The sequence below is a fragment of the Falco biarmicus genome, chromosome 6 (assembly GCF_023638135.1).
Source record: "Falco biarmicus isolate bFalBia1 chromosome 6, bFalBia1.pri, whole genome shotgun sequence".
Taxonomy (NCBI): Eukaryota; Metazoa; Chordata; class Aves; order Falconiformes; family Falconidae; genus Falco; species Falco biarmicus.
The window spans coordinates 42316942-42336236 of NC_079293.1; positions in this window are offsets into that span (position 1 = coordinate 42316942).

Below are 19295 nucleotides of genomic sequence, written 5' to 3' on the forward strand. Positions count from 1 at the left end.
AGACATTTCTTTATGCTGCTGGAATAATCTGGGACCCTATGGCCAAAGAAGCCTGCTGAGGAGAAGTAGAGAGTAAAGGATACCTGTAATGATTGCCATACACTGTGATTAGAAGATGTGCCACAAAAGGCAGACACTTCTTGTTAGGTGGTCAGGCTTTGCTGCCCTTGCCTCTGCAGGGTCTCCTCTTCCCAGTTTCTGTGTTTCCCATCAAGCCCTACATTACCAGGTGAGAAGACCCAGGAAAACTAGAAAAACCACATCTTTGAAATGAAGGAGCCTACTAAATTGAGAGGGCATCTCAAATGGGAATGCTGACGGCAGTATCCAGGGAATGCCCACTCTGCTGGACACTCACCAGCAAATCCCTGCTGGATGTTGAGAAAATCTGTAAGGTCATGGAGTGAGCTATGGCTAGTGTATATGGAGACCCACTTAAGAGACCAACCATATCTGGGAGTTACTTCCATTATCAATGTGTACAGTTCCCGCTATTATTGCTAGCGCTATAGAAAATCCAGAACTTTTCCTATGCATAGCACTTATTCTATATTTGTCTTCCTCTGCAATGCTGTGGGGAATAGATTATTCCTGTTTTGATTTTGGCTTGCTCTGAACAAACAGAGCATTTTTGCTTTGGAAGGAATACTTTATCTTCTGTTTTCTTTAATTGTTAACATTAGAATTAAGTCTGCAAGCAGGCTGTTTTTCGTTAACCCTGTACTTCCTTGTCTTTTATGTGTGCTGGTGACTCATGCGGAGCAGAGCCATGATGAAGGTGAGTTGCAGGGTTATTTGTAAAACATGTATTGGGGGATTCCTAAACACATCCAACCTCTTCCTTCCATTTGCAAGTGATCAGATGAAATGTAGAGCACTTCCTTACAAAATAAAATAAAATAAATCCCAGATGAGTTGTAAATTTCAGTTCTCTCAAAAAAAAAAAGCCTTTGAAGAGGTATGGTATTCAGGGATGCCTATGCTGTTTGTGTCAGGCACACACAGAGCTTGAACTTTTGCTGCATGTTGTCTACCTTTACTTTTTTGCTCTTGATTTTCAGGTATTTCTAACTATTGCTGGATCTTCATTACACCAGCTCTGGGATGCCCCTTTGCATCCTCCCCGACCAGCCCAGCATGTGGAGCTTGCTTCTCCCACCCTCTCTGTTCCTTCCAAGCATTCCTTTCAAGCAGTTTTCTGTTCTCTCCTCCAGCCAAAAACAGTCACAAGTTTTGGGCTTGGTTTGAAAAACTGCAGCACAGCTGCTTTGGGTGGGGTTGGAAGCCAATGACCTTTACAGTGAAATGAGAACTGCATTTCAGAGGTAAATTTTCCTTCTGCTTCTTTATTGTTCAACCTAGGCAGCCCTGCATTTAAGTTCAAACAGCATAGGATCCCCTCCCCTCCCTTCCCTTTCTCCTCTCCCACCTGGGGTGGTCTAGGGGCCATGCTGTGCTCCACCAATGCTTCACAATGTCACATCACAGGACTGGAAGTGACCCCATGAACTCTTGAGTTGTATCTCTGACTACTGAAAGCAACCAGTATGGTAAGTGGATCAGGCTCTGTTTTAAACCTACGTAGCTGTCCCAAGTCTTGTTTCATAGATGGCTGCAGGACTGAAGGGCCATTTCTACTGACGGGTTTTTGTGCTGCCATTTCCTTATCATTTAAAAAAATTATTTCCCACCCCTGGTGTGTTCCAACTGATATATTTTTAGAGAGCAATTGTATGCATTCAGCCTTGGTTTTCTCTTCTTTTCATATAGAATAACTTCTCTGGTCCTTTGATGACCCCACAACCTTACTTAGCCTTGCTCCAATTTAATTTACTTTTTTCAGAGTAGAGGTCACCAAAATTGTGCACAGCAGTACAAATTAGGTGTGAAAAGAGTTTTGTGTAATGTCATTAGTTCATTACTTCTTGTATTGGAAATATCTGATTCATGTCATTATAGCATCTGCTTTTCTTAAGGATGCACCATAATCTGTGGCCGGACATCACCCTAAATAATACACTTAAGTCTTCTCAGTTGTTTCACACAAACAAACTCCTCATCTATAGCAGAGATCCTTCTTATAAGGCATTAAGTATATGACCTTGTACTTTTAATTCCATTTCTACTGCTCTAGACTTCAAGGTCACCCAGTTTTTCTCAAATGATATCACAGTCCTTCTCTCTTGGCAGTTCGTTTCTGTGTTGTGTTAGCAGCAAATTACATTTAACACATGACAAACTGCAGCAAGTCATTCAGGTCATTCCTGAAAGTGTTACCGTAAGATCCAACATGTTCCATTGGATAAACTCCACTAATAACCTCCTTTCAACACAGCTGTGCCCCTTTTTGTGCAGTCTGTTCTCCTTTGCTTTTAGTCCGCTGTCGCTTGCAGCAATCTCCGCAAGCAACGCCGTAGGAAATGTTCTACTCGAGGCCAAAAGGAATAAACCTCTTACATTTTCTTCTTCCAGATATCAGTTATCTTGTACCCCCAAAATCATGTTAACCCTTCTAAATGCACTTCAGGTTTTATTGCCTTTTCCACTTGTCACAATGCCTTTAGTTGCTTTGACTTCACCGTTTCCCAGTTCCAGGTGCTAGTTTCTCTAGGATTACAGGGGAAGGAACATTTGTGCCATCTACATTTCATGCATTATCTTCTTTCCAATTTTCTTACACCCTGGTTTTGAGCAACTACCATTTCTAACTACTGTTATGGGCCATCACAACTTTGCTCCCATGTTCAAGATCACCATCTTTATTTAAAACTCAGGTTTTGGGCCTTGTCTAGATTATCCTTCATTTCAACCTTCTCCGTTCTGCCCACCAGTCCTACTCTTTCTGTGTATGATAGAAAAAACTTGCTTTTTCTTTCCAACTCCTTGCCTTTTTGATTCCTATACCTGACCTTCCTGAAGTCTTAATCATAGGCTTCCTTATTGACTAGTTCATCTTCCCCATTCCCTAAAGACTCTGTGATTGCTACTAATACCCCTTTTTTTGGTGGCAATACTACTTTTTGTGCTAGGTTTTTATTCAGTTAGATAGCTAGGCAGTCCTTCTGCATAATAGTTTTAAATTATTTGAAACACAGGCGGTAGATGGGTTTTGTACCTTTGACAAAAGATCTTCAAACCTATGCCTAGAGTACTTTTCATTTGACTTCATTTTGTAAAAGCAAATCTTCACCCTTTTTTTTGGGTTTGAGGCTTTAACTCCTGTTCACACCAATAAACATCAGTTAAGGGTGGTTTAATTGAACTGATCAGCTGACCACTTATAAATAAAGTAAGGAGATAAATCTGATTTTATAGAAAGTAATGTGGCTTGCCATACAGCATGCAGGTTCCAGCATGTAGTCCTTTGCTAGAGAGAGACTTAACAGGGCAAGTATTTTGGCAAACTGCTATTGTTGCATATTAAAATGATCTAATCCTGAAGTCAGACCTTCTTTGCAAAGCGTTGCATGTGTCTGTTCAGTTTTTGCACAACTTGTTTCTCAGTGTGGTATTTTTTCTCCTCCTAGGGAAAGCATATTAAAAATAAAGTCATCCAGGTCTTCACGACCTTACCAGTTATGGTGGCCACCCTCAGTGGCCAGTGTGAGTGGAGACAGAGCCCTCTTTGGCACATCCCTGAGATGGCATGGGAGCTGGCAGCTTTAGCATCCCAGGGAGGTTCTCCCAGAGCTGGCTGGGTGCATGGGGGCCCGAGTGGGTCCCTTTAGGGGTGCAAGGTGATGGTTCGCATGGGCAGAGGGATCATGTGGCTCCACAAGGAACATGCTCCTTGGCAGCAGGGGGGACACCTGGATCAGACCTCTATCAGCATGTAGTTTTACTGGCGCTAGCACTTTGGAGGGGCTGGGCGCCCCACTGTGAACACAGGACACTTTGGGATGGAGACAGAACTCCTCCTCCTCTCTGGGTTGCTGCAGCAGCTTTACCGGTGGTTTTCCCTGTTGGCTGGCCTTAGCAGTACCCAGGTGTACCCCTGCAGGGATGGGGTGCTCCTTCCTGCCGCCCCAGCAGCAGGATGAGGTGCAGCATCCCTGTGTTCCCGCATCTGGCAGGGCTCTGCTTTTGCCGATTCAGCCCCCTGTGCTGGGGAGCAGAGGAGGGAACTGGGGGTGCATGGCTTCCACCAGCCTGCCTGATACAGTGGATAGCAGAGATTCCTGTGATCCGCCTTGGGATACAGCAGCTTGAGCTGTTGCTTTTGTCTTTATCTCACATTACTGAGTTTTAGCCCCTAATTTATTTTGTGCATGGCAAGGAGAAAGAAGAATACATGTCTGATGTATCCACGTTATGTATCACCACAAGAGTGGGTTTTCTGTAAGGAGGGAGCCCCACAATGGACTTATTTTCTGCATATTTGCTCAGGTAATGTATGCACTTTTTCTTTTTATAAGTCCTGTAGCATATGGTACTTTTTAATTTACTTCAGGTCATGCAGGGGACAATGTACTTTGAAATACAGGCTGAGGAATAAAAAAATAAAGAGACCGACTCAGAATAATGAAACTGCAAAATCCAAAGGACACAGAAGTGTTTTTACTGAAAGCAGTAGGACGCTCCTTCAGCTTCTGCTGCTGTGGCTTGTAGGTGCAAAAAGGTGGGGAGGTGCACCTGAGGGACAGCGCGGAATCAAGCCATGGCTTGGTGTAACTCAGTGTACATAGGAACCAGCCTGTGAGACAAAATGTGAGCACAAACTTTCCCCCTCCAGGCAGAAAAAGTCCATAGGAGAGACTGGGTGAAACTTCAGCCCGGCTGAAGTGGATGGGAATTCTGCCACCAATCATGGGATACAGGAGTCTCCCCTACAGACCCAGAAGGAATTTTGTAACTGTATGGTAACGTGCCAGGGAAAATGATAATATGGTGGGGTAAGTTCAGCACTTGGATAAATATGTGTTTGATATTACATCTATTTACATGTTTTCCGTTGAAGCTATACTGCGTCATTCCTCCTTCAAGGACAGTGAAGCCTGGAAAAGCCTTTGCGAGGGAAAGTAGCAGAAAGAGCCCCTTTTCTGCTCATTTAGCTGTGTCATACACAGAGAAGGCCCTAAGCCCACATGGGGGCTTGTGGTTTTTCTTCAAAGGCTCTGCATGAGTACAGACAGTCACAGTTGATGAGGGTTGCCCCCAGTGTGCACTTTTGTTTTCTAACAGAGCCTCCTCGGAAAAGATGATGTTACAGTATTGGCCAGTCAGTCAGTCTGTTGCTCTTGCTTGGCCGGTCTTGTTGTAACATGATGATACTGGGGTGGTTTTTTTGCTAGTTTTCCATGAGCTTTCAGAGAGATCAGGCTCCAAAGCACTGAATTCCTGCCGAACATTTGGATCCCATTGGTATCTCCTCTCTGCTGGGTCAGTCCATCCCACTTCCCAGGCAGTTCTCAGCATCCTCTGCAGAGCTGCATCCCTGGTTTATTGACAGGCTTTTCTCCTGCAGACTGCACTGAATAGCTGACTTTCTCACAAACATAAGTCAGTTCACAATAACCCTGTCAGATAAGGAAGAGTTATTACCTCTACTTACACCAGAAACAATGGGAGCTTTTCTAGTGACCACAAACATACAGTTGCCAAAGACTAACTGATTTTGCTAGCGTGGATTGTGTTCTTACCCAGAAGAGAATAATTGTTTCTGAATGGCGAGGAGATGTCTCCACTGACACAGGGTGTGGCACAGGGATGGTGGGGATAAATGTAGTCACTAATTTTAGTGATTCACTAGAAGGGATATTCTTCCCTCCAACCTTTGGTCAGCAAGTGCAGGGTTAGTTTAATAAAATACAAGGATTATTATTATTTTTTAAAATTAAAAGAAGGAAGGGATGTGTTTGGTTTGTAAACACAAATGCAAACACATTTGGTAACTAAGCAGTTTGGCCAGTGTTCTGCTTGTAAAGACTGAGGTTTGCTGTTAGGCTTTGGAATAATAGCATATAGCAGTACACTGAGTATTTGTCACAAAGTGATTTCATCTTCTATGTTAATGAAGTCTACCCAATGCCGAAACTGATGCTTTTAAAAGCCAGATGTGACAAATGGAAAAGTTACTGCTTTGGAGAAAGAATAACATACTGTTTAGCTTCACTATTTAGAACTATATGAGTATGAATTTAAATCATGTTGGATTTAATATCTCAAGACTTGAATGCAGCTCTCCACAAATATCAGCTCCTAAGAATCTAAAAAATGCTTTTGCATTTAAAGAAAATAAACATTTTCTGTGCTTTTATGACTAACAGCTTTTAATATTGAAATTCAAAGATAAAAATCACTTTGAAATAGCTTATGGCAATTGATACTGTATGTTTACATATTACATTCTTTCATTCTTTTTCAGTTTAGACACTGAAAATAGATGAGGTGGTTACTGAGTTTGTTTTTAGAAATGTCAGTTTCACATTCCTCTTAACACATTGCTAAAGCTTTGGCCAACTGTGTCTAAAACAGATCTGCCACCATGAGATGTAGAACCGAAGGGACACCATCACAGCTTAAGGTATGAAATTGCCTCACAGGTACAGAGTGAGACCTGAAAAAGACACCCAGCTAGACACAACCAGAGGAAGAAAACCAGAAATGAGAGAACCAGCCCCTCTCCTCCAAAAGAATGCAGTCCTGCTCCAACAGATGGACCTCAAATAAGCCCAAGAGCATGCCCACAATGAATTAACCAAGGCACAGTGTGGATGTGGTAATGACATGGATAGGAGAGTCTGTGTGCTTGCAGTCAGTCCCCTCACCTGTTACTGAAAGCACATAAGGCAGGAGTGTCTGTAAAGATGAATCCCAGTGGCTACCATCTCAGAGACTGGACTACCAGTGTCTAGGATGATACGTGGTGTGAGGAAGGGGAAGGGCTTTGCACTAGGGGGGAGCTAAGATGTTGAAGTGCAGCAGCTCTGTAGTCCAGCTTCAAGACAACATCACACACGATGGATTTGAACAAGAGGCATGCTTGAAGTGTCATGTTGAAGAAATGCTTAAGAATTGCTGATACCCTTTTGCAGCCTAGTGTAGCCTTGTAGGCTACACTGACAAGGTAACAACATGAGAAACAGCAGAAATGAGAAACACTGCTGCCAGGGTCAGGAGGGTCCTGACACTCCTTTCCCCAGTGCCAGTGAGGAAATACTAGAAGCTCTTTAAACCTTGACTGGGGAACCCTTGAGCAGTACCACCTAACAGCATCACGCCCCCACAACTGCATCCATCAACCACAACGTGACAAACCACACTTTTATATAATGGAAGTTAACTTCCCTCAATGCAAGGTGATAAAAAGGCTGTGATACACAAGATTGAAGATCTGCTAATTAAGAAATATGCACAAGAAAACAGCAAGATAGCAGTTTGTATTGTTTTTTCTTGACACAACAACCTTACATTGACATTGTACTTTTCTTTAACTGCATATGTGTGGGGATGGAAAGATGTTTTTGCATCTGATGCCATGAAAAGATTTTCCCTTCTCCATTTTATACCTTCAAATGCCCTTATGCTTTTGCTGCTCTAAAACAAAATGAATCCCATTCCTTGCTAAAGTTTAAATCTCTTGTTTAAAGAGATTTAATTAACTAGTTACTTTACTTGCCTTTAGTCAAGTCTAATTTGCATGTTATTGTCACTTTCCTGGTTTGGTTTTTTTTGTTGGTTTGTTTTTTTTTTTTTGGAAATGTTCAAGTAGTGCTTTAAACCAAGACCTACAAAATGCCTTAATGGATCAGAAGTAGTCTTTATATTGCAAATATCTTGATCTCTTGATAACGTGTCTTTTCATTAATGGCATATCCCGAAGATTATGACTTTGCTGTTTCAGCATAGCCTTTAACGCTAAGGACATTTTTACTGGTTCAGCATGTAAGGAGTGGGCACCCAGGGGCAGAGATTCATGTGGTGCAAATTCCCATTGCTCTCTGAAAGCCATTTCTGAGGAAGCAAATTCTGATACCTGTGTAAGGATATTGGTTTACAGCAGCTGTGAACCTTCCCTATATACTCTAAGTCAAGGCTGAATACTATTACTTAATATTGTGGTTACAGAATCTGCAACAAGAATGTTTCCAATGTTCATGTCAGGCCCAAACTTATGTCATATTTTATAAATTTCAATTCGTTTTTGCTGAATGCCACAACTGACTGCTTGGCATTAGCTGTAGGCAGTGAGGAACTGACTTCTGACCCCAGTTATGCTCCTGCAGCGCCACACTGGTGACTCCGACCCCAGTTACGCTCCTGCAGCACCACACCGGTGACTCGGAGGCCATGGTTCCACCGCGTGTCTCCTCTCTTGGCTCTTGGCTGGCTGTTTGCCAACGAAGTATGAGTGCAATTTGGAGCATTTTCTGGTTTGTGGTGGCGCTTTAGAACATGTCCAGGCAGTGCAGGAACCTTAGTGCTCTGCTAGAAAGCAAGAAGCGTTGCTTTACACCACTTGGGAATTTTTGGAAAACCTTACCCTACATATTTCAGATTAGTAAAATCTCCTTCAAAAAACCCATGTCTTTATTTACTCAGAACACAGAAAGCTGAAGCTTCAAAAGAAGAGCTCCAGCATTTTCTGATCTAGCCAGCCTAGTGTGTGCCAGTAGCCATGTGCTTCAGCAGAGTATTTGTCCTCACAGAAACAAAAGCACCATTGTTGTGAACTCCCTCAGAAAACTTAGCACAGCTTCTGCAACTTCTCATATCCGTGCCTGCAACCTCCTTCCGTGTGTGGTACTGCATGGAGATAACTCAGTTGGAATTTGGTCCGTAGCATGTGTACTCAGAAGATTATAAAGAGGATAAAGTGGGTTTTACTCATTTCCTCTGATTTAACATTTAATGTATCAGCATTGCTTTCATTTAGTATTCCTTAAATTAGTAAATCATGGGCTTTAATTGTAAGATTTACATCTTTGTAATGAAAAGAATTATATGAAGTAAAGTTCAAATAGCCTTTTATTTTGTGAAAGACCAACTTTAAAACTAGTTGGATAATCATTGGAAGAGAGCACAGATTTCTGCATGTAGTGTAGATCTGGCCTCCCTTTCAGAGGGAGCACGGAGGCAGAAAGCTGTGTTGCTGGTGTGCTCTCAACTCCCTCATCAGCCCATCTGCACTCCCCAGGCGAGTGCAGTGAGAGGGACGTGGGCACCCGAGCACGTTACTGCCAAATGAACTGAGCGTGGACTTGGAACAGATCAGCTTTCCCATAACTGATTTAATGACCTTTCTTGCAGAACAGATTTTATCTCTGGTCCTGTTGGGATAACTCCCTCAAAAGATTCTTTGGGTGCCTTTGATCCTCCCTGTGACAAATGACTGCCCCAGTCCCACAGAAAGGGCAGCACATACTGCCTCATGACTGAGCTATTTGCTGTGTACTGATCACACAGCTTTCTCTCTCAAGGTGGGACTGACTACTATTACTTCTTCATTCACTCCATTTTTTGCTTCCTCAGTTTCCTGTTGCTTTACACTTTCTATCCTCTATTTTTGTTTTCCTCTTCCAATTTCCCATCACCATCTGCCTTTTCTTCTTTTTTTTCTTTTCTGCCTGTTTCCAACTATTTTAAGGGTTTTTCCTTCCACCTTTCTGCTCTATTGCCTTCTCCTCAATTTCTGTATTTGCTCCCTATTCCTTTTCTCTGCCTAGCTCTTTCTGCTCATCAGTGACATTAAAACAGTGGATAGCAGCTAGCAGAAACAAAAACTGTACATGCAGCTGGTGATAGCACCCAGACAATGGAGCAGAGATGCCTTAAGACTGTTTTGGTTTTGAACACATGGTACAGATAGGGAGGGAGAGGCGGGGGTTTCACTAGCCCTGCTCAGTTCACACACGCCTGCATACATGGGACAGTGTTAGACTGCCATGGGCATTGGTACAGCCGGGGAAGGTAGTGGCAGGAGGACAAGCTTTGCACGCATGGCGAAAGGAAATCCAGAGAGGAGACACAGCTTTGCAATGAGCGGCGACAAGCCAAGCAGAAATCTTTGAGGGGCAGAGAGAGCTCTGTGGTGTGCATGTCAGGCCTAGGGTGACGAGGCTTTTATATATGGGAAGGAAGCAAATGCTGAGCATGGCCCTGTCCGTGGTTGTGTTTCCCAGGAGAAGTCTCCCTGGCTTGCTCCTCACCATGGGTCTACCATGGGCCTCTCAGGTGGGACAGGCAGTGAGCACCCACTGAATGCATGCAGAAGTGCTGGGCATGGCAAAGGACTGCAGCTGAAGGGCAACCCAGCTGGAGGGGGGCGAATTAATGGACGGTGTTAATGGAGTCCTTTGCTCTGTAAGGATTTTCTGAATTAACATCAGCATCAACAGCAGTCATGACAGGCACTGCTGACTGTGGTTGTTTCTGGGTGACCTCAAGCCATCAGCACTTAAGGTTTGCTGATGACATGGTTTGCACATTGCTGGTGGTACTTGTACCCATCTAGCAACGCCTGCTCTGACTTTCCCCTTCCTTTCATAGATGAGTGATGTGGGACAGCCTCTAATATCCCAGGGTGAAAAGAAGGGGCAGACTGAGGTGTATTTGGTGTTTGACATGATGTTACTTGGTGTGGGAAGGCAGCAAGGGATGCCGGGACTTGGCTCGTGGCCGCTGTTGAGCAGGATGGAGCAGCACAGGGAGGCTGCTGGAGGGAGGCCACTGAAGGCGCTGGAGTCCAGGGAGAGTTTCAGTGTGTGTGAGTAAGGGAGAATGTGTGAATATCCGGAGGTCTGCAATGCAATGGCATGTTTAGGCTAATCTCACGTTGCTAAGGAGCCCTACACATGTTTGGTGTTGGCTCCTGTTACCCTTCCTCAGGTGGCCTCCCCCTCCTCCCAGTGAAGCCCATCTGTTTGGCCACAACCCCCATGACTTTTGGCTCTGAAGGATGTGGCCCATCACAAAACCCTAGAGTAAGCCTTTCACAGCCCTGAGGAGGCTCCGCATCCAGCACCCCAGCGCCGCTGAATGCCTCCAGCTGTTTCTTGACAGGCAATTTATGAGTGAGTCAAATTGCTTCACCGGCTCTGCCCCGTGGGGATGCTGCCCGCAGAGCAGCTGGCCCAGCATGCTTCGGGCAGGGAGATGTCGCTGGCTGCTGCAAAGTCATTGCTGTCCTTCAAAGAGCTTTTAGAGACAGCTGAGACAGTGGCAGCGTGTAGGGCTGGGGGTATGTGTGCCTCAGGGTCTGCTTTATGCTGTCTTTCTGGGAGATGTCTCCAGCCAGTTAAAAGGGGGATAACCCCCACCACACACTGCCAAACTGCGTTTGTATAAGCAATGGGAAGCGTTAGATGCTTGGCCTTTCTAGCTGAGGCTACCTTTAGGTTTCTGAGGACGGTGCCCTGAAATATCGATACCCAAGCATCACCTGGGGTGCTGATGCAGAGGCACCCTGCAGAGCTGCCTGTTCAGCCACAGGCAGTGACAAGCTCCAGAGATGTCCATCCCTTCTGCCTCAGTGAAAGGACCTGGTCCCATGCCTGACCTGAACCCAGCTGTCAGCAGGAAGAAAGAGTCAGTTTGGAGTCCCTGAGAATTTTTGGCTACGTGGATGGAGAATGATCATCTTGGTGCCATTGCCTGCTCACCTCCATTGCTCATCTGCACACCATCCACCTGGACTGATTTGTGTACACTCCTTGCCCCATGGGGGCCCTCAGGTCACTGTGAGATGTGTGAGACCTGCTTGGAGGATGGTATGGGGCTGGCTGCAGTCCTTCCAGTGGCTTGGGGGGGACAGAAGGCTGCTGGGGGATCCTTCAACCTGGGAAAACCCCATGGAGACAGAGGGTGCCCCGTCCCCATCTGGCTCCAGGCTGGGGGATGACAGCTCAGAGCAACAGGGCATGTGACTTTGCCAGCAGAAGGCAGGCTGCAGGCAGTGCACATGCCATGCCGCAGAGCCACAGGCAGTTGGGGAGCACTCCTGGCCAGGCACCAGCAGAGCAGCTGGCCGGCCACTAGGCAGGCAGCTTGTGTTTTGTTCCCAGAATGAGCGGCAGCACCTTCTGGAGGAACGGCACTGTGGTGGAGAAAGGATATTCTGAGCTTGCAGATGTGTCATGAGGTTTCTGAAACGAGAGAGGCTCTGGCTGCCAGTTTAGCCTTGTTGCATGCATGCTTCTCATCCTCTCTGCCAGGCTCTGGAGAGCTTCCTCTGATGCTGCACTGCAGCCCTTGGGCCACCTCTTTCTCTGGAGGTGCGGAGGGAAAGGTAGTACATGACAGTCCTCCGCTTGCTGTGCTCATGGAGAGGGCGGTCACTGTGGAAGGTGCCCCAGCTGCGGAGAAGCTCTTCAGCATCACAGCAGGCAGGCACTGATAGACACCTGCGAGACTTGAGGTGGGCTTCATTCCTGTCTTTAGGGCTCTGTTCCTGACTGGCACAGACTTGCCAAAGGTACTTACCTGAGATGGCCTTTCCTGGTGGCTTGTCCAACTCAAAAGTCACACCAGCCAGACATGGATGTCAGCCCTTCATTGAGTCTTCTGGGCTATGTGTGCAGTCAAGCTGATAAGTCAAGCATTGGGTGGTTATGAAAAGCTAGGTTTAAGCTTTCCTGTGCCACACCAACCAGCCTTGAGCCTTTGATAGCATCATCTTTCTCTTAGGATCTCTTCACTGACTCCAGCCTCCTGTTTCTCGTAGTCCAAGCTTCTACCTCTGTACTGCTTTGCTGCCAGCTCCAGACCTTTTCTCTCTTCCACATCTCAGTCTTCCCCTTATCTTGTCTCCCAATCTAAGTTTCTTTTTCTACCTATTAGTTTATCTTAGTTAGCTTTCACCTGACCCCCCGACATGCCCCACAGCTGCACTGACTTATGGCATACACCTCTCCCTTTTCCTCCCCTTTCTCCCAAATCTGTCTCCTGATTTGGGTTGTCAGTCCCACATCCCCAGTTACTCCTCAGCACTTTTTCTCAATCTGTTCCTTTCACTGTTTCTCTACTTTTGCATTTAAAACATGGAATTTGTTCCTACTTTTTGCATGCCAATCCCTCTCCATCCTAAGGGACCCCTATAACTACATCCTGCTACTGTGATCTGGAGCCTCCCTGCAGCCATGAGCATCCAGCAACAGCAGCTGCAGGTCCTGCACCTCCTCCTCAGCCCTGACACAGAGACACACAGGGAGGAAAGGTCCCAGTGCTCACAGACAGCTGTCTCTGAGGGGGGCTCCTCAGCCTCTCACAGCGCTGCTTCCCTCCATTACACAAGGGTTAACCTAGTTAGTTGCTTAAAGTTCAGATGAGATCAACCATCTTCACAGCATGCAAATCTTTGTCAAAGGGTTTAAAGAGAGGTAAACTTCTGATTAAGATGCAAGAGGGTCTTATAATGGAGATTGTCAAGGAAATGTGGCGTGTGCACAGCACAGCTACTGGGTTAGTCTGCAATAACTCCGTGTAAAGACTTACAGGGAGCTATGGATGAGGCTTTCAGAAAAATGAAGGCATTCCTCGTTTAATTTAATGGTTTAATTTATTCCCTTCTGGGGATATGAACTCATAGGATGTCACAGCAATGGGTCTGTGATTTTCATGAGGTAGAGATGCTTTCCAGGCTCTTACCTCTCGCTGGCACGGCAAGATTTTGTGGACATGCCATGGGATGTGTAATGCTGCAGTTTTTTTAGCTGAAGTCACGGACAGCAAATAGAAAGCATTGGGTTATCATCATACTGTGCCATAGCCTGTCCTCCAGGGTGAGGGAGTTTGGTTGGTCAGAAGCTGCACAGATGGCTTTGAAATATTGCAGTGAGAGTTTCATTTGGAATAAATCTGAGCACCATTTCTGGCTTTCTGGATAACTGGAAATCCTGGCTCCAAGCTTTATCCAAGCTTTATATGTCAGCCAAGAAGATGTAAAAAAGAGCATTGGACAGGTTGGCTCTTTAGGCAACACTTAAAAACCATGGTTATAAGCTTACCCTGCCCAAGGAAGTAAAAAGACTTCTTCACATGATTGTATGCCATCCTTTTTTGCTAAAGTAGGAAGACACAGGCTCAGAGATATACTTTCATCTCAGTTTTCTGAAGTTCCTACAATCTAATTTCCTGAGAAGTTGTTATGACTTCCAAGTAAGCAACTTTGGTCCAACACGTTTAGTTCTGGCTGAAAATAAAGACTGAGCAAATGCAGTCTGACTTTGGCCAGACTGCTGCAAGATTAATTGGGTGAGACATGCCAGCGCAGGAAATTAATTTTTGTTTGGACAGCTATTCTGCTATTCCACTATTGGTAGGGATGATTTTCCTTTGCTCAACAGAATGGTCATCTCCACTTTTTAGGATTGTTACAGAGGTGCATCAGAGCTAAAGAGAAATAATGTTCTTCATACCAGGCTAGAGCTTGGTGACAGGGGACGGGATGCAATGGACTCAGACCAGATGTTACATAAAAATGGGCAAGCTTTGGCTTCTAGCAAAACTTATTTTTTCCTAAGGAGATGTTCAGAGAAAGCAGATGCTGTGTCTCCCTGGTGTATTCTGCACTGTGATGCCAGTCTTCAGAACTGGGTCAGGCTTAGGGTAAGCCTGAACAAAACCAGGGTCTAGAAAGGAATGAGAATTTACAAAATCTTGTTGAGATCTTCCGTTTTTCCTATGCCCTGAGCCAAACCTTACTGCAGCAGGTGTGACTGCAGGTTAGCTGATCCCCCAGAGTTTTGGGGATCAAGTTCAGAACCAGAGCCTGAAGGGAAAACTGGGGTTTGAATCTGAATCTGTGGTTTCCCTCACATCCTACAGGGAAAAAACATCTTTTGTTTGGTTTTGCCTCAGCATCTGTGCAGCTGGCATTCTGGAAGACCATATATAAAGCAAACCAAGCTAGCCAAATTAATCATCATGCTACTTTTTGTTGTTGTTGATTTAACAGCAGAAGGCGGCACTGATCATGTTTTACGCACTTGTCTTCTGAAAGTTTCCCAGAATGCAGGTAAGAGCGTTTTATGCTGTATGCACAGTATTGTTTGGCAACAGCCTCAGGGGATCACTTTCCAGGCGAGTATGTCTTTGGTCTGCTTCGGAGGTCTCTCATGTGGGTCCTCTGGATTTTCCTTCTCTGTTCTTCTGAGGTACTTAAAGCTTTCTTATTGGGAGCTTGGAGGAGGAAACAAGCAACAGGAAACCCTCGGGACATGATGGTTCAAAGGAAAAGAGTCCCCTGCTTTTTACCTCCTGCTTCTTGAGCCTCTGATGTACCTGCCTGTACCTTCTGCCTTGCACACCCTCTCTGCCTCTTGCCCTCGGCCCCCACATACCTTCCAGCTGCTCTTCTCCTGCCCACCAGCCAGAGCTCTCACCCGCTTCTTCTCCAGCAACTTCCCATCACCGGCTGAAGAGTCTGAGGGTTCCCTTCAAAGTTGCTACGCTTTTTTTGAGTCTAGTTTAATAATTTTTTATTATGCCATGCCCTTTGTCAGAAAAGCCTCCTTATACATGGCATAGGTATGTTTCTTGTACCACATGACACCTATTCCTCATCTCTGAGCATCACATAGCCACCTGCGAGGCCTCCTCCTGCCTCCTGCTGATCACACTGCTCTCTCCCACAGTTCTGTCCAAAAGCAAGCTCCCTCTCTGGGCGTGAAGGACTGAGTGGGACACTTGAGCATCATCTAATCCTTCTGCATGCTGGAATGGCTCAGGCTTTGTTGGACTACCAGTAGCAGTCCTCCTACGTGTCATTACACAACCAGTGCAATGTCCCTTGTTAAACCATTTGTTGGCATGAATTTGACTTTGAGCTCATCTACAATACCAGCACTGTTAGAAGAAAAAGTGATTTAATTATTACTGTAAGTTCTTACCACAGAATATTACGCATTGTTTTGAAATGCCTGGCTGTGGATCTTACTTTAACATTCTTTTAAGTCTGTAGTAAAACAGTGCTAGATGTTCCTCATCCTCCCTTTCCATTGTCACTCAGACAAGTCAAAACCAGCCCGTTTCTACAAGGTTTAAATAATTTTCCCATTAACCTTTTATGTAAAGGTTAGAATACACTTACAGTAAGACTAAGTTGATTTATTTTTTATGAGTTCCTAGGCATAGCATGTGGTTTTTTGTACTTCACTGTGTGCCAAAAATGATGACAGTCACATGTCTGGGCAGGTCCTGTCTCATCCCTGCTCTTGCTGCAGTCTTGGACTCCGAGACTTTTTATCAAACATGTTTTTAAAGTCTGGAAGGAAGGGGACGCATTCCCACATAGGGGTGCAGCTGGACACACGCTCCTCAGCTCCTGTTCCCAGCCTGCTCCCAGGATGAGTGCTGGTTCTGCTCTGGAAGCTGGCCAGCCACATGAGTGTGGCACCATGCCATATCCTACCCCCAGAGGGGCCAAAGCACAGCGATATCTGGGATCCCAGCCTGCTCCTGGCCATGCAGCCATTGCGCTAGAAGCAAATTGCTTAGACTGGCAGAGTAAAACAGGAGAGGAGCGGGTTCCCTGTCTGCCTCTTCCCCACTGTGCAAACACACGCAGGTTCACACAGCTCTTGTGCATCCTGCTGTGTTTCTCAGTTTTACACATGAAGCATTGGGTTGCTTAGATTCACCTGCACAGTAAGCTGTGGGGAACCCAGGGACCAGATGATGTTGTTTATGCTGTGCTTTTCCTCAGCTACCAGCCCTGGAAGAGCAGAAACAGACTGCAGGGCGTCACTGCCTTCTTGGGGTGGCCAGCATCACGTCTGCTCGGTGCAGCCTGCACAGGCAGGCTAAACCTAATGTGCTGCACACAAGTGGTACTGGAGAGGAGAAATCCCATGTCTCCACATCATGTACACTGAATTTTCTTTGGGTGATGAAACAATCTTACGCCTTTCTAGCACCTCTTGTCTCTAAATAAAGATCTCCACTGTATGTATGGCACTCGTGCTGCAGACCCTAAACACCTATGGACATTTTCTTTTTTTACCCTACTGCTATGTCTGTGAAGCAAAAGGATGTTCCTTCCCCTGTTTCACAGGGTCACAAGAAGGCAGTGACGTGCAGTGATCTTCCCAAGGCCATGGAGGGCAGTGGTGATGGAGCAGCAAGGAGTCCTCTTCCTGGCAGTCCCAGGCTGGTGGACTTGAGAAGAACCATAGAATCACAGAACCATTTAGGCTGGAAAACGCCTTTAAGATCATCAAGTCCAACCATTAACCCAGGACTGCCAAGTCCACCACTAAACCGTGCCACTAAGCACCTCACCTACACATTTTTGGAACACTCCCAGGGATGGTGATTCCACCGCCTCCCTGGGCAGCCTGTTCCAATGCTTCACCACCCTTGCAGGGAAGAAAGTTTTCCTAACAACGACTCTAAACCTCCCCTGGTGTAACTTGAGGCCATTTCCTCTTGTTGTGTCATTTGTTACTTGGGAGAAGACACTGACCCCCACTTGCCTACAGCCTCCTCTCAGGTAGCTGTAGAGAGCAATAAGGTCCCCCTGAGCCTCCTTTTCTCCAGGCTAAACACCCCCAGTTCCCTCAGATGCTCCTCATGAGACTTGTGTTCCAGACCCTTCATCATCTCCATTGCCCTTCTCCAGAGACGTTCCAGCACCTCTATGTCCCTGTTGAAGTGAGGGGCCCAAGAAGAGAAAAGATGAGAAAAAAGCAAAGCTGATTTAACAGCGTGCAAGGAGTTGGCAGAGGACAAGAAAACACCTCACTGGTGAGACGGCAGGTATGCCTGACAAAGTGCAGGCAGGCAGCACAGCTTTGCAAATGCGTGACACAGAGACCTGGGAGAAAGGGCTTGTGTGTCTCCTGCCTATTCATGTCTCACACTTTCTCGTCTTTAAATCCCTTTCCTTTCACTCCTGTGCATTTGAGCATGCAGCCCTGCATTTCAAACCCATGCACTGAAACAGGCTGACACAGAGCTGTGATGCTTGAAGTCTCTCGGACAGGCACTGGTGCGAAGCCCTGAGCCAGCAGCCGGGCTGGATGCAGAGGGCCAGGGCTGGTGACAAAGACCACACTGCATGCTCCCCCTGCCACTGATGTCCATGTTCCCCATAAGGTGGAGAAGGATCTCTTGTGGCTATAAGGTGTTGGCAGGACTACCTTCAGCTCTCAGCAGAACGCTGTGCCAACATATTGAGAGTAGCTTCTTTCAGCAAGGCACTGACTTCCCTCTCATACCACAATCATCCGCTCCTAGAACTGAGTCACGCCACCCAGCACCTAAAATAGTTATTTGTTTTAGCAGAACCCCACAGGATGCTCTTTCAGAGGGGCCAAGAGGTTCCCGTTCCCTTTGACGCAAGGCGTACCGAGGTATCTGGGGGGACACGCGGTGCACTGCCGGGATGCTGGTCCCGCTCCTGCAGAGCTTCCCGGCTCTGCGGCACAGGAAGACGGGCAGCCTGCAGCACCCACACAGATGGGGTGGAGTTACTCATCTCCTTGAAATGACAATTTTCTCTTTGTTTTCTATGTTTTCCAGATGTCAACTGCTGGCTTCAGGGGGAAGGGAAAAATTAATGTGAAGAAACTATTCTAGTAATTTGCCTGGAAAGCCAGGTGCTTCTCCAAGCAGCTTGAGCCACTTTTAAATTAAAACTTCAGTAGACAGAGAGCTGGGGCTTTGCTATGGGCATCTGTAAAACAACAAGCAGCTACCGAGGTGTCTTGGGAGGGACTGGTTTGCCCTTGGGCAGAAGCCAGAACCAGTTGCCCCCCTCTCTGCCCATCACTTACCTATGAGACCAAACTCACTGTGGCAGGGAGCGCTGCCCCTGAGCCCATCCCTGCCCTCCCTGCCTGTGGCTGCCGTCAGGTATGGGAGGCCACCAGGCTCTCTCCTTTCTGTCCCTTCTTTTGTCTTGTGCTCAGAGGGGCCTGGTTTCATACTGAGCAGGTGTAATATGGTGCAAACTGGTTATCGTGTTTGGGGTGACAGGATGCTGTCCTTTGCATATGAGCTGCCTCTGGAATAAGCCCTCTGGAGAAGGCAGTGGCTGCTGGTTCATTCCTTCAGGGGGTTAAACTCTGAGGTGGCAATTGTGATGTTTGAGTTCATTTAATGCAACATCTTAGAGCCTGTCTTTGTAATTTCTTTCTTGCATTTGATCTCTATCTCTTCCCTCAAGCCAAACCACTTTTGCCATTACCTAAGATCTTTTTGATAAAACAGAATGGGGAAAATGCAACATATTTTAGTGTACTCTTAGCATAATAAGTTTTTAATGAGGAAATAATAGATAAAAGGCTTCTTGAGTAGAAAGGGAAAAATGGATCATTAGCATTAAATAAAAATGTACCTTTAAAAAACCTGATTCC